General features: G+C 38.9%; 1 pseudogene; it reads left to right on the top strand.

Annotated features, from left to right (window-relative positions):
• The first annotated feature begins 620 nt into the window (after positions 1-620).
• The window catches only part of LOC132680426 (interferon regulatory factor 3-like), a 35,329-nt pseudogene continuing 24,054 nt past the window's right edge, over positions 621-11,895 (top strand).

Genomic DNA, 11,895 nt, shown 5'->3' with positions numbered 1-11,895 from the left:
TCTTAGAGTCAGAAACAGTCTTTACTTCTCTATCCCTGGTGTTTACCAAAATAACTGGCACATAAGAGAACTCAGTTAGTAACTGTTGAAGGTATGACTCCCAGGCAAGAAAAATCAGATAAATCAAAGTTTTGGAACAGGAGTTGAGCATACTTCATGTAGAATACGTAGGATCAGGGGCGCCTGGGTGGCTCAGTCGGTTAAGCGGCCGACTTCAGCTCAGGTCATGATCTCGCGGTCCATGAGTTCGAGCCCTGCGTCGGGCTCTGTGCTGACAGCTCAGAGCCTGGGGCCTGTTCCAGATTCTGTGTCTCCCTCTCTCTGATCCTCCCCCATTCATGCTCTGTCTCTGTCTAAAAAATAAATAAACCTTAAAAAAATTAAAAAGAATACGTAGGATCAGAAAGTAGTCGAGAAAGACATTTATATTTCCACTAAGGAGGGGTTTCACAATGATCAGGTCCTGTGTAATCAATGCAAGGAACAAGAAACACACACACACACACACACACACACACAAAGAGAAACACCATTGTTAAAAAAGAAAGATGTGCTCATCATAACATCAGAATATACATTTCTCTAGGTTTCCTAGGGTGCAGAGCTGGCCCTGATGTACCATGAATGCACCCGTAGCCTCCTGTAGGAGGCTGATACATGGGTCCCTCAGCCCTCAGAACAACCAGGTAGGTCCTCAGGCTTCTAGGTAGTCATCTCTGACTACATTAGCCTCATTCATTTATCCCAGCATATAGAATGAATACCATTATCTTATATTATCTCAGAAAAAAAGAGATTTGAATCAAGTAGCACCAAATTAGGAGTGGTTGGTAGGAGTGCTCCACCAACAGGAGCTCAGGGAGAGACTTTCTATAGAGAGAAGGCAGAAGTTAGAAAATTATTGATTGGCTTTTAGCGACTGGTTGTCCTTAGTGCTTTGATTTCATAACCATTAGGCATTTACAGGCTTAGATTGTGGGTTACACGGCTCAGGCAGGCTGCCACAGCACTAGAGCCACAGCAGTTTGATGGCCTCCCTGTGTAATTAATTTAGCAGTTCCTCCATTTTGGTCACACTCTTACACACGAGAGATTGACCAAACTTCTGGTATTCGTGCTCTCAGTTACCACCAAAACTGAGTGGCTCTGGTCTCATTGTGAAACTCAAAGGGAAAGACATCAGATCTGGGGAAGGATTGTTTTTGTGTTCCTCTCATTGTTCATCTTGTTTCTGTTTCTCCAAGTGCAGTGAGACCATCTGATGTACTGCTGATGGCTGCAAACATGCCCTTAAGACCTCCTGGAGAACACAGCACACAAGGGAGACTGAAGTGCTAACTATCAGGAAGATAACACCAAGAGACTTAAGTCTACTCATTAGCCAGGGCATTCATGAACTAAACCAGCTGGTATCAAATAAATGACAAAATGTACCTAAAAGGGCATCAACCTATTTTGGCCAAGCAGCATATTTGTCAATTTCTTGTATTTGGTATAATACCAAAAGTATTGATTCAGCAATTAACAGCAGGAGTTAATTGCTATGGCACGGACTCCTCTTTGCTCAGCCAATAAGCAATCTAAAGCAATTCTATTATTTAAAACCACCTTAGCAGGAAAGTTAAGGGACTTTTGTTGTGCAGCTGTGGCCTGATTGGTAAAGTCAGTGATAGTCACCAGAATTAAGAAGCATTGTCCTCCTGTGCATTAATAGAGAGAAAAAGCAAGCAGTAAAAAAGCAAAAAGAGTAAAGTTTTAATGCTGGAGATGAAGGTCTTGATCTGTGAACTTGGGAGAGCTGTCCACTCAAGATGCTGTCTGCTTCTGGGAAGTAAACTCCCTCGTCAACTTTAAGTTTAGATCTCTAGCTGGTGTGCAGTTCCAAGAATCTGGAGGACTCCCCCCTTTAAAAAAAGTTTGTTTATTTATTTTGAGAGAGAGTGTGTGTGTGCATGCGTTCATATGTGCACACAAATGGGCAGGGGCAGAGAGAGAGAGAGAGAAGAAAGAGAATCCCAAGCAGGTTCCAGGTTCTCAGTGCAGAGCCCAACACGGGGCTCGATCCCACGAACTGTGAGATGACCACCTGAAGCTGAAATCACAAGGTGGACACTTACCCTACTGAGCCACCAAGGCGCCCCTGGAGGAGACCTTTTTAACAGGCAGATGTGGACCCAAGATTCAAGTTCCTGAGGTTTGACTTGTATGTGGGTAGTGCGGAGGACCTGATATGGTCTCGTCCAAGGAGAGTTCAAGGCAGTCTTTGTTATTACTGATTCCAAATCAGAAGGATGGGAGATAATTGGAAACTTTAGACCGGAGAGTTGTAGCCAGTAGAATTCAGGATCCACTTCAGTTTATAGGTATATAACAAAACCTCAAAGACAATGAACAAGACTAGAATCTGATGTCTGCAAGTTTGTGTACAATTTCCAATGAAACAATTTTTTTCCTCTACAGTCACCCTCATCTCTATCAAAGATCAACACACTAAGACTAATTTGTTTGCAAAATAAGTCTAGTCTCATTACATTTGGACTAATTATTTACATAAACGCAGCAAGCATAGTAATCAACCATATAGGCTCTTTTTAAATCTGCTTTGAGGGACCTTTTCCTAATGAAGCTTAGATTCAACTGTTAAAAGCCTCTCCAGACTAAGAAACCTAGCCAAGAACTCACCATCAGACTTCACCTGGAATACTTACAGATTTGCATGAATTCTTCTCTTTTAAGGCTGTCCTGAGGGCTCCCAAGTGGCTGCCAGGGAGCAACCTCCTTCACCCAGCTGGTAAGTCTACAGAAAACCCTTAAGCAAGTTATCAGGCTAGTTTTTCCAAGGGGCTTTTATTGGCTGCATAAGTCATCTTTGTTCCTTCAAACTGTCTGGTTATATGTGATGGTATACATATTCTCAAATATGACATTCCAGTCAAAGATTTGGTAATACAACCAGTGTTTGCAACTGTGTCCTGTTATAAGGAGAACATTTTCTACTGAACTAATGCAAATAATTATACTGCCATGAAAATAAGAATACTCAATAGGTTTCTGAATTCTAGAGGGATCAGATAAAGAGTAAAAGTAAATGTTTCAATTCTGTTTACAAAGGCATACTTTACAAAATTACTCTAAGTCATACAGAGCTTAAGAAAAAGATAAAAGGCTTTCCTTAAATCTGGAAGAAAAAGAAAACCTTAAGGAATCAGCAATGTTTCAAGGAACAGCTGTAAAAAAAAATTATAATCATTTTCATCAATTCATTTAATCCCATGTAATTAACTCTTGTTTTGCTTGACTCCAGTTTTTCATTTAGTTCTGGATATTCTTACTCAGTTCAGTTTTATGATCTTAAAGTTATCAGAAACCTATATTCTAGAACCCTTTCCATGAATCTGTCTGAAGATGAAGTACCTTTGCAGAAGCATCAGAGTAAAATAGTAATTGTCTATAAATGACAAAAAGACTTTTAAAAAATAGCCATGGTTATAGATCTGATGAAAGTTCATTCAATTAGGAAATGTTATTTCTGTGGCATACAATAATTTTAGATAACAGCTGAACAATGAGAATACTGACAGATTTCTAGCAACTTTGAACAATTTCTAGAATATATATATTAGTAATAGACATTCATACACATATAACCTAAGAAGGTTTGTCATCACTTATTTGACAAGCTTCCCACATAATTTCTTTTGACATACCAGATAAACCTAATTAGCTTAAAATTTCTCTTTTACAAGGTGAAAGGCTAATGCTTTGAGACTTTCTTTTCCTTTTTTTCAAAGTTTATTCATTTTAAGAGACAGAGAGTGCATATGTGCTAGCAGAGTTGGGGCAGAAAAAGAGACAGAGAGAGAGAGAGGGAATCCCACTCTGCACTTCCAGTGCAGAGCCTGACATGGGGCTAGGAGATCATGACCTAAGCCAAAATCAAAAGTCAGATGCTTAACTGACTGAGCCACCCAGGCACCCTCTTTGAGATTTTCTAACGACCTTCTGGAAAATCTCAAAGTTACTATGAGGTCAAAAAGACTGCATTCACAATTTGATTTAGCGAAATTGTCAAAAGGTTTGAACATCTGACTAAATAGAATCTCAGATCGTTATAAAATAATACCAAATTATCAATTTAACTAAAGCGACAATAGAAGATTTTAAAGGAAAATACAGAAAGTTATGTAGTTGTGAACAAAATTTAGTCTTCCAGTATTGAGAAGGCTGTGTTTTCTTAAGTAATCAAAGATCTGATAAAAACAAGTAAATACACAGTAAATTATTTTGGTAAAACTCAAACTCTTTGCTTTCCAGATTGATTACCCAAAAGTTTAAAACAAAAAACAATAAATTTCATACACTTCTTATCAAGAGAAGATCAATATTCCAAGAAAAATTTGTCCTTTTAATAGAGAGAAAGGCCAAATTCCAATTTTGTACCAGCGTACTTCTGATACTGAAACTCACTCTTTAAAATCGTGAACACATCCATTCCCATTTTAGTCACCTTAACCGCATATAAAATTTCTCTTCCAAGATTTCTCTTCCACAAACCTGATAAAACTCCTTTTATATCCATTCAGGTTTTGGCCTATGGCTTTCTCTTTCTCATTCTGGAACAACTGGTCATTCCACTTTCCCTACCTACTTTCCATGTAGAGTTGTTTCCTTTTACCCTTATTATTTCTAAGTGGTTTTAATTACATGCATTAATTAGATTTCTTAAAACTTAAAATCCATCATTCCTACTGAAAACTAAGAAGTAAGAAGTTCTGGATTGTCTGTCACACTAGCATTCTGTGGAACTGCAAATTTAATAAATCTTTTTCATAATTTCTAGAAGTATATGCTTCCTTATAGGCAAATTCTCAGTGTGGCACAAAACATGTTTACTAAAAGACCCAAGCATCTTTAAAAGGAAGGCAAAAGTGGATAAACCTATGTCCAGTAATTATTTTTTCAGTACTTTATCTTATTTGGGAATGATGCATATTCATCACTTAACTTATTTCACTATATCTTTATGGTTTTAAGTTACCAAAAAGATTTTGGAGACTTTTTTTTTTTTTTTTAGAAAGACAGAGAGAAAACACATGAGCAGGGGGAGAGGAGCAGAGGGAGAGACAGAGAGACAGACAGAGAGAAAGAAATAATCTTAAGCAGGCTCCACACTTAGTGCAGAAACTGACTCGGGACTCAATCCAGCAATGTTGGGATCATGACCTGAGCCGAAATCAAGAGTAATTCAACTGACTGAGCCACACAGGCACTCCAAGACTGTGGAAACTATTTTTAAGTAGACATACCACAAAGCATACTTATTATTGGGAAGTTCATTTATAAACTTCTATCTTACTTAGATCTGATTTACTTATTCCTAATAGTTATGTTTCGATTACTCATGAAAATTTCACGAGACATTAAACAGCTAACAACCATTTTAAGTTATCTTTCTTGTTGACAGATTCTGTAACAGAGGTAACATGTTTATTTGACTTATAGTAAACCTAGGTAGCATAAAATATTATATTTAATGCTGATAATTCTAAAGATGTGTTTGAATTAAACCAACAAACTTAAACTAGCAATTATACACCAAAGACTAACCTAGATCACATGACCTTGAAAAATATTTGTGTTAGTTTATATATTTCTGAGAGTATACTTGATTAATATAAATGCTTGTTTGTTTTTAAGCTAATTAAAAGAGCTCTTTACAAATTAATTTGGGCAACACCATCCAAAGATAGAAAAATATCACACATCTGTAACATAAACACATCGACATACACAAACATAAAGATAGATGCAGAAATCTTATAACTTTCATTTTAAAACATTAGCCTTAAGACAGATATGATAATGCAAAATACTCTAGTTTATAAAGAGTAATGGAGTCCAAATTGTGTTTCTGGCAGACAGAATAAGTTAAGGTTACCTCTCAGATGGCTAAAATTTTACTAATATTTGTGGAGGAGACTTTTAAGATTTTCATTCACCTAATTTCCAAATTATCACCTTTTTTCCCTTCCTGGTCAGAATTACCCACCTAAAGTTCAGGATGCCTGGGTGGCCCAGCCGGTTAAGCATACAACTCTTGATTTCAGCTCAGGTCATGATTTCACGGCTCATGGGATGGAGCCCCACATTGGGCTCTGAACTGACAGCACAGAGCCTGCTTGGAATTCTCTTTCTTCCTCTCTCTCTCTGCCCTCCCCCCTCATCAAAATTAATAAATAAACATTAAAAAAAAAAGAATTATCTCCCTGAAGTTCACATTTTAAGAAAGGGCTCTGAGTTCCTGGAGGAAACAGGCAGAACCTTTACAACTCAAAAGCAAAGAGAAGAATGTATAAGTTTCTCCAAGGGCAGTATGTCCTCCCTAAATTCCAGATCTTCTACATTATCTGCAAGCCTTTTGAGATAAATAAGGGAGGTTTTAGTATTGATCAAAAGGACAGGTAGGTTTTGCATTGTTTCTAGAGCCAAATTTCTGTTCGCGTAATGCCTCAATTTGTACGACAAGTACAGTTGTTCTTAAAAAATTGGGCTGCAACCTGAACGACATCAAGAGGCTGACCCAGCCATCCAACAACCTTATCCCCAATTTCCTGCTTTATGTCAAGCAGATCTTCCATGCAGGGCTCGAACTTACAAACCGTAAGATCATGACCTGAGCCAATGATCAGCCAACCAACTGAGCCACCCACGCGCCCCAAACCAGAACATTCTTGATGGTGAAAGGCACTATGTACACCTACACTGGGAAAAAGGCAAATGGGAATAATCATTTCATTGATGAGGTATAGTTAAATGTTTATCTAATCCTGAATCTCAACCTAACTTTTGGTTTATAAAAAGCACAGGATATAGAAGAATGGGCTAAATGACACCAAGAGATAACAATCAGATATACTAAGCCACTATGTGGGACATCCTACCAGACTATGAGTCTCACCACAAAGTCAATGCGCTGGGGAAAAAGTGTTGGGATGACAGGAACGTTCTAGATTTAAAGAGATATAAACAAATGTAATATATGAACCTTGACTGTTCCTGCAGAAACTTGACTCTAGAGTTGGTTTCAGATGGAACTAGAGAATTATTGGCAGAATAATACCATGTGTTTATGTGGGAGAATGACCTTTTTGTAAGAGATACATACTGAAATATTTAAGGTGAAGTATCATATTTGCAATTGATTGTGAACCAGTTTATCCCCCCATATATATACATATTTAAATATATATGTACATATGTGAAGTAAAACGAATGGGAAAAATGTTAATTCTTGATGGTTGTGTATTGTACTCTAACGTTCTTCTGTTTGAAATATATAAAATAAAAATTGGAGGCCAATAATGCTCTAACCAAAATACTCAAAACTATCTAGGTCTGCTTCTGTGCATTTAGATTTAGACCCTGGTGTATTCTGAATCTTCGTAGGAGTAGAATTTTTATCCTATTCTATCTGGTGTCATTTACTGGACTTTATTTTTATGTGTACTTTGGGATTTGGGAGATTATATTAGATATGTGTCTTGATGAAAGAAATGTGTAATTATTGCAAATTGAGTATGAACATTATCCTTTAGCAGTCTTTCCACATCTATCATTTCTAATCAAAGTAGCACTTATAAATTAAACATATCCTTTTAATCTGCTCATATATAACTATGCAGAGTGTGTGTGTGTGTGTGTATTTAAACCCCAGTCTGGCATTTTGAAACTCTTTTGAAATATTTTTATGGCAGAAGATTATGATAGCTATTGATCATTTGAGGAGAGCTGTGAGAGTTCACGGGACTCTATATCTAGTTTACAGTTCCCCCTGCACCAAAACCAACCAAAACAGAAATTTCCAAGGCAATGTTTCAAGAAACTACATTTCATTTCACTACTTTTTCCCCCCTAAGTTTTTCCCTCACAGATGAGCTTTTCATTATGGACCTAGGTGACATGGGACATAGTCTAGTGGCTTGTCTCATTTTCCCCCCACACCACAGGACAATCTGACAAGGACTCCAGCCCATCCGAAGTGTGGGATCAATGGATTCTGATTAGAAGGTTAGATATTTTTCTCATGCCATTATTTCCCAAAGTAGGCTTCACAGAGGTAATAGTTATTCCTTGAGGGGGAAAAAGAACTAATAAAATAAGTTTGGGAAAGGCTGGGTTCAGCTAAGTAAAATTCATTTCGGGACACCTGGCTGGCTCAGTCAGTTAAGCGTCTAACTTCAGCTCAGGTCACGATCTCACAGCTCATGAGTTCAAGCCCCACATCAGGCTCTGTGCTGACAGCTCAGAGCCTGGAGCCTGCTTTGGATTCTGTGACTCCGGCTCTCTGCCCCTCCCCAACTCATGTTCTGTTTCTGTCTCTTTCTCTCTCTGTCTCAAAAACAAACATTTTAAAAAATTACTTTAACTGATTTCTTTGCTGCAGGACTTCTTAGAATGTTAAATATGCTAATGTACTTTACCAGTCTCCACTGAGGGATACACCATTTCCAAAATGTAGTAACTGCAAAACTTTTTACTGTTGGGATTCTACTTCATTGGACCAGTGTTCTGAGGAATATAGTGTTGGAGATGCTGTTCTAAGATGCTTCCTCGCTTAAAAATTCTCCTCACCTCCCACTCCTACTTCTTGGTAGTGAACAACCGTTACTGCTTATTGAGTACACGCTATATATGGAAGAGGTATTTCAGATAGGAAAACTGGAAACTGCAGCTCAGAGAGGCTAAGCTGTCTGCCCATGGTTCCACAGCCATGAAATCTGACAATTGGTACTCTGAGTTTGGTCCCTAAAGCTCAAGCTTGCCACCATTTTTGCTCTTCTCCTGTCACCAAACTGACCACTTAAGGAAAAAGAAGTCATTTCCTTAAAGGTAGAACAGAAAATTATTTTAACTAGTCTAGTTGTAATCTAAAACCCGTAATAGACTTCTGAATATATGATCAGGGAGGCCTCTCTGTGGCTGGAATGTAACTGAGCTGCCCACAGGCTAGGTTGGTTCTCTATGCTCTGCCTCAGAGGAGACCCCACAGTTTGCTTTGAAACTTAACCACCTGTATTATCTGTAAATCACCGGAATGGAGCGATAGGCCATCTTCCGCGTACGTTGAAATGCTTTTTCCTCATTGCCTCTGAGTAGAGCTGGCACAAGTCTTTGTGTCACAGGCCAAAAGCCCCACGTCAGAATGTAAAGGGAAGGTTCCCAGAGGACTGAGCAGAGGGTGCATGTAGTGGAAAAACATCAACCCTGCCAGAAACCACAGGCGAAAATCTGGGGCTTCATTAAAAACTAATAATCACTTGGGATTATTCTAGTATTGCAGAGACCCTGCCCCTGCAGCCCCTGGTTTGCCAGCTAGTGAATAAGGAACCAATACTTCAAACTCCTCTCTCACTTCTGACTCACTGTGCGTTTCTACCAGACAAAAAGCAAGAAGGGATCTCAGAGGCCACAAAATGGCCCTGACTTTTCTCGATCCCAACAGTCTCCAATGGAAACATAATGTGATCCACATATGTACTTTTTTTTAATGTTTATTTTTGAGAGAGAGAGAGACAGAGAGAGTGTGTGAGTGGGGAAGGGTCAGAGAGAGAAGGAGACACAGAATCTGAAGCAGGCTTCAGGCTCTGAGCTGTCAGCAAAGAGTCTGACGCACGGCTTGAACCCACAAACCATGAGATCGTGACCTGACCCGAAGTCGGACGCTTAACTGACTGAGTCACCCAGTTGCCCCCATATATGTAGTTTTAAATTTTCTAGTAGCAGCATTAACAAAATAAAAAGAAATAAGTGAAATTCATTTTAATAACATTTAATCCAATAAATCCAAACCTTTTTCATTTCAACATGTAATGTAATATAGGAATGGTGTTCATAAGATATTCTATATTCTTTTTTTTTTTTTAGTTTTATGTATTTAAGTAATCTCTACACCCAATGTGGGGTTTGAACTCATGACCCCAAGATCAAGAGTCACATGCTCTTCTGACTGAGCCAGCCAGGAGTCCCTATATTCTTTTTTGCTTTCTAAATCTTCAAATTCCTCTGGGTATTTTACACTTAGAGCATCTCAATTAGTTCAGTAAACCTTTTATTAGAAATATTTGATCTGTATTCAGAGTTCAGGAAATTTACAGTAGACAAGGTAGATTCACTACCCAACTAAGTTGTCCCGATCATACTTAAAAGTTTCCCAAAAACTGAACAGAGCATTAGTTTTAAATGTGTAAATTAAATTAAAAGTTTCATTCTTTAGGGCATTTGGGTGGCTCAGTTAAGCATCTGACTCATGGTCTTGGTTCAGGTCTTGATCTCAGCATCCTGAGTTCAAGCCCCGTACTGGGCTCCATGGTGGGATTGAAACCTACACTAAAAAAAAAAAAAAAAAAAAAAAAAGAGCCACTTGGTTTGGTCAGTTGGTTAAGCATCCGGCTTCAGCTCAGGTCACAATCTCAGGGTTCGTGGCTCCGCATCAGGCTCTGCACTGACATACTGACATTTGTGGGTTCAAGCCCCATGTCGGTCTCTGCAGTGACAGCTCAGAGACTGCTTCGGATTCTCGCTCTGTCTCTCTCTCTCTTTCAAAAATAAATAAATCAACATTTAAAAAACAAAAAGTTTAGTTCTTTAGTTGCACTAGCCACATTTCAAGGCTCAGTATCGACATGTGGCTATACTACCATACAGCACAGATAGTGCAGAAATTCTTAAGAGGGCCAGGAGTGCCCTCTGAGGGGCATTATGGAAATATGTGGAAATGCTTCTTTCTCAGTACTGTACTCACAATGAATGAACACCACAGATATTTAGTGGGTGGGAGGCCAGGGATGCAGAACATTCTGCAATAAGAAGGGCAGTCCTACACAACCGAAAACTGTCCCACACCCCAGACTCTCATGCAGGTAAAACACCTGTTTATAATTATCTGAGTCTAGAATCTGTTTGTTTACTGGTGAGAGTGAGGAGCTTGGCTTTAATATACATTTCTGGGGACCAAATAGCCAAATAAATTAAGGGAAGTTTGTACTTTAATTAAAAGCTCTGCTGAGCAGCACCTGGATGGCTCAATTAAGCATCAGACTTCAGCTCAAGACATGATCTCCCTGTTCGTGAGTTCGAGCCCTGTGTTGGGCTCTGGGCTGATTCTGTTTCCCTCTCTCTTTGCCCTTCCCCGACCTGTGCGTGCGTGTGTGTGTAGGTGTGTGAGGTCTCTCTCTCTCTCTGTCTCAAAAATAAATAAACATTTTTAAAAAAGCTCTGCTGAGAATTGTCTACCATTTTAGAAAATCACATCACAGATTGAAATGCTCTTCCTACATCAGATAGCATCTGTAGCTGTTGCATTCACAGGGGTCCTAGACATAAGCAGACCATCCGACTGACTACTTCACAATATCTCCTAGGGAAAACACGCCCAAGCATTTACTATTACAATACATAGTATTTTATTATCAATTATTTTCCCTTTACTTCTATTCATACTCAAGGGTTTTCAAGAACAGGGTGTTGTATTGGTTTTTCAAGTTATATTTCTAGGTAGATTAACCTATTAGTTTCTTTATTTAATGTTTATTTTGATCGAGAGAGAGAGAGAGAGAGAGAGAGAGAGAGAGAGAGAAAGAGAGAATACAAGCAGGGGAGGGACAGAGAGAGGCAGAGAGAGAATCCCACGCAGGCTCCACTCGCTGTCAGCACAGAGCTCCACATGGGGCTCGATCCCACGCTGGGAGAGCATGACCTGAGCTGAAATCAAGAGTGGGACGCTTAACCGACTGAGCCACCCAGGCGCCCCTAATCTATTAGTTTCATTCTAGAATAGTAAAGGAGGTGTTATGAAATAAGGGTTACTGAAAGCATGGATTGCACCTGATGCATGAG

This window comes from Panthera onca, chromosome A1, assembly GCF_046562875.1.
Source record: "Panthera onca isolate mPanOnc1 chromosome A1, mPanOnc1 haplotype 2, whole genome shotgun sequence".
Taxonomy (NCBI): domain Eukaryota; kingdom Metazoa; phylum Chordata; class Mammalia; order Carnivora; family Felidae; genus Panthera; species Panthera onca.
This window is presented reverse-complemented; position numbering and strand designations above follow the sequence as displayed.